We start from the raw sequence: 4,208 nt of genomic DNA on the forward strand, positions 1-4,208 counted from the left end.
TGCTTTGTGACTGGGATGTTGAAATTGTGTTTAAAGGATTTCTGAATAGAGTTTTTCTCGATTGCTAACACAATTCACCATTTTCTCACAACTATAAACAATCTCAGAACTATACACCAACTTGTACGAACCTCAATCTGTCACGTCAAAATCAAATAGTTCCATCAAAAACATTCTCTTTTGTCAGAATCAAACCTTGGCCTCAGATGACACACAAAACCTAACAAATACACAGACCGCTTTCCTGGCCAGTGAACACCTAGTGAGATCACTTTATAACACTGTAACAAAACCTCTTGTTGGGATTCAGAAATGATTTTGCAATTCAATGTCTATTACAGTATACAACATAAATAAAAGAGTGCAGATCCCATACAATAAAACAATGAGATTTAGGATAAATTAATTATTACACTATTGTAATGTAGATGAAAAGCACTGAAGAAAAAAAGTTAAAATGCCAAAGAATTTGTATGCAACACAATATACTGTCAATTACAGTACAGTAAAAATAAATTCAGGAACCTTCAACCAAATTTCATTACAGTATAGTGAACTATAGCAGTTTCTTGGTCTTCTGACAAAATTTCTCCACCTCCCTTAGGCAGCCATTTATCAGTTCTGCAAAAATACAGTACATGTCAAAATCATAAGTTTTGCTACTTAATGTTTAATGTTTGTGTATTTATTCAACTCAAACAGTCAACTACTCCTTGTGGTGCTAGCGATGAACTGGAAATTAAGGAACACCATTCATATTGCATCTTGGAAAAGCTTACTAATAGATTGCATCTCCATGGAAAACCTGTCCATGTCCATCCAAACAATACACTAGGCTTACACCACTCTTGGTCATCTCTCATTACTTTCGTGAATCCACAGACCTTCTTTGCCTGGAAACTAACCACAACTATACACCTCCATCTAGGGATAGGAAGAGGCAACACCGCTGATCAATACTGAACCTAGTTAAAAACATTTAAAGATTCAGGTGTGGTGTGGATTAGTTATGGGTGGGTGCGGTGTGGGTGGCCTTCCTGCCATCTCCTCGTTTTTTCACCTTGGATTTCTTGCCTTGGGCTGGTTTTGCATTCCATGCCTTGCTTTTTTTAATGCGTCACACACTAGTTGAGACACATACACATCTAGAAAAAGCTTAATGAAGGTATTTTATATATATATATATATATATATATATATATATATATATATATAATAAAAAAAGGTAAAGTGTGACGTGTGTGGTGGCCTGGGGTAGGGAGATGGGTTTTTGACCCTGTGCCCCGTTGCATCTCTCCCTAACGTCCCATTGTGGCATGACATGGGCAGGGGACCAACTTATGCCATGACCACAGAGGGATCAGAGGCAGCCTTAGATAATTTATTATTATTATTATTTGCTCTCATCTTCATCCTCCAACCCCTATTATCCTTGATGAAAATGTATTCATTTCTCTAGGTTTTCATTCCTTTACAGGTGCTGGTCATATAATTAGAATATCATCAAAAAGTTCATTTTTTTATTATAAATTATTTTTAAAAATGAAACTTTCATATATTCTAGATTCCCTACATGTAAAGTAAAACATTTCAAAAGTTTTTTTTTTAAATTTTGATGATTAGAGCGTACAGCTCATGAAAGTCCAAAATCCAGTATTTCAAAATATTAGAATATTTCCTAAAATCAATCAAAAAATGGATTTGCAAAACAGAAAAGTTCAAGTTCTTTAAAGTATGTTCTTTTGTGCACTCAATACTTGATCGGCAGGACATATTACAGCAAATGACTTGCTCCTAGCACAAATTACTGCATCAGTGAAGTGTGGCATGGGAGTGATCAGCCTGTGGCACTGCTGAGGCACTATTGAGCCTTCAGATCATCTGTATATTGTTGGATCGACTGTTTCTCATCTTTCTCTTGAAAATATCCCATAGATTCAGGTCAGGCATATTGGCTGGCCAATAAAGCACAGTAATATCATGGTCAGCAAACCACTTGGAAGTGGTTTTTGCACTGTGGGCAGATGCTAAAGTCCTGCTGGAAAAGGAAATCAGCATCTCCATAAAGCTTGTCAGCAGATGGAAGCATAAAGTGCTCCAAAATCTCCTGGAAGATGGCTGCATTGACTTTGCACTTGATAAAACACAATGGACCAACACCAGCAGACGTCACGGCCCCCCCAAATCATTATTGACTTCAGAAACTTCACACTAGACTTCAAGCAGCTTGGATTCTGTGCCTCTCCAGTCTTCCTTCAGACTCTGGGACCATGATTTCAACATGAAATGCAAAATTTACTTTTATCTGAAAAGAGGACTTTCGACCACTGTTCACTGTCCAGTTCTTTTTCTCCTTAGCCCAGGTAAGATGCTTCTGACGTTGTCTCTGGTTCAGAAGTGGCTTGGTAGTCCTTTTCCTGAAGATGTCTGAGTGTGGTGACTCTTGATGCGCTGATTCCGGCTTCATTCTACTCATTGTGAAGCTCTCCCAAGTGTTTGAATCGGCTTTACTTGACGGTATTCTCAAGCTTGCGGTCATCCCTGTTGCTTGTGCACCTTTGCCTACCCAATTTCTTCCTTCCAGTCAACTTTGCATTTAATATGCTTTGATACATCACTCTGTAAACAGCCACCCCATTCAGTAATGACCTTCTGTGACTTACTCTCTTTGTGGAGGGTGTCAATGATTGTCTCCTGGACCATTGCCAAGTCAGCAGTCTTCCCCATTAGTGTGGTTTCAAAAAAACAAAAGATACCCGGATTTTATACTGTAGGGATGGTCATTTAATGAAACTCAAATGTAAATATTCTAATATTTTGAGATACTGGATTTTGGACTTTCATTAGCTGTACGCTCTAATCAACAAATTTACAAAAAAAACCTTTTGAAATGTTTTACTTTACATGTAGGGAATCTAGAATATATGAAAGTTTCATTTTTTAAAATAATTTACAATAAAAAAATTAACTTTTTCACGATATTCTAATTATATGACCAGCACCTGTATATGCTTCAACCCCCCCTCCTGGATACACACACAAACACATAATATACAGTGTTGGGTAAAGTTACTTTTTAAAGTAGTACATTACAATATTGCATTACTCTCTAAAAAAAGTAACTAATTGCATTTTTAAAAAGTAACTAATTGCTAATTACTTTTTGTGGAAAGTAATGTGCTACATTACTTTTGGGTTACTTTTTCTCATCTGAGCTGGGCTGTTTGTTTGTTTGTTTTTATGACAACAAAAAAGTTATATTTTTGGCAAATGTAAAGGCCCTTTCGCACCAAAAGTGAAATGAATAAGCCTCAGGCTTAAGGAAATGCAAATTCAGGCCTGTACAGTAGAGGGCGCAGTTCAAACAAACAAGCCTTTCAGCTGCGCTGCCATTCTGGAATACAGAAGAACAGAACGCAGAAGAAGAATGTACTCTTTAGAACTAGTCTAGAATAACCATGTTTTACACAGCGCACACAACGACTTTCTCTCAACATGGGGACAGGAGAGCTGTCAGTCAATAAATTGGAAAACAAAGTAACTTGCGTTACTTATTTGAAAAAGTAACTCAGTTATTTTGTTGTAAATTTAAAAGTAATGTGTTACTGTACTAGTTACTTGTAAAAAGTAATCTGATTAGTAATGAATTACCTCCAACACTGCATATATACACAGGACAGGAGTTACTTTATATTACTTAATATTTAAAACTTTTTAAAAATTATAAAAGTAATATTAATATAAAGTAATTTTTTAAAAAACATTTAAATATTAAAAAGTTAAAAATCTTGTGTAGATTATAGCAGACCAGCTGCTAATATGCTACCAAGAAGAGTTCGAACCTTCAAAGCGTTCTCCACGTCTCGCTCTTCAATCTTCAGGGAGATCTAGGAAAGAGAAAACAAAATTGAAATTTAATTGAAGTATGAATTACTTTAAAGTCGTTATTTTGTTTTTTGGCATGCAAGTATTCTCGTCGCTTGATAACATTAAGGTTGAACCACTAACGTTACATGAACTGTTTTAAATATGTTTTTAGTAGCTTTCTGGGCATCTGAAAGTGTTAATAATCTTGCTGGCAATGGAGGCCTCACTGAGCCATCAGATTTTATCAAAAATATCTTAATTTGTGTTCCGAAGATGAACAAAGGTCTTACGGGTTTGGAACGACAAGAAGGTGAGTAATTAATTAAAGAATTTTCTTTTTT

Source organism: Ctenopharyngodon idella, chromosome 11 (genome assembly GCF_019924925.1).
Source record: "Ctenopharyngodon idella isolate HZGC_01 chromosome 11, HZGC01, whole genome shotgun sequence".
NCBI lineage: Eukaryota > Metazoa > Chordata > Actinopteri > Cypriniformes > Xenocyprididae > Ctenopharyngodon > Ctenopharyngodon idella.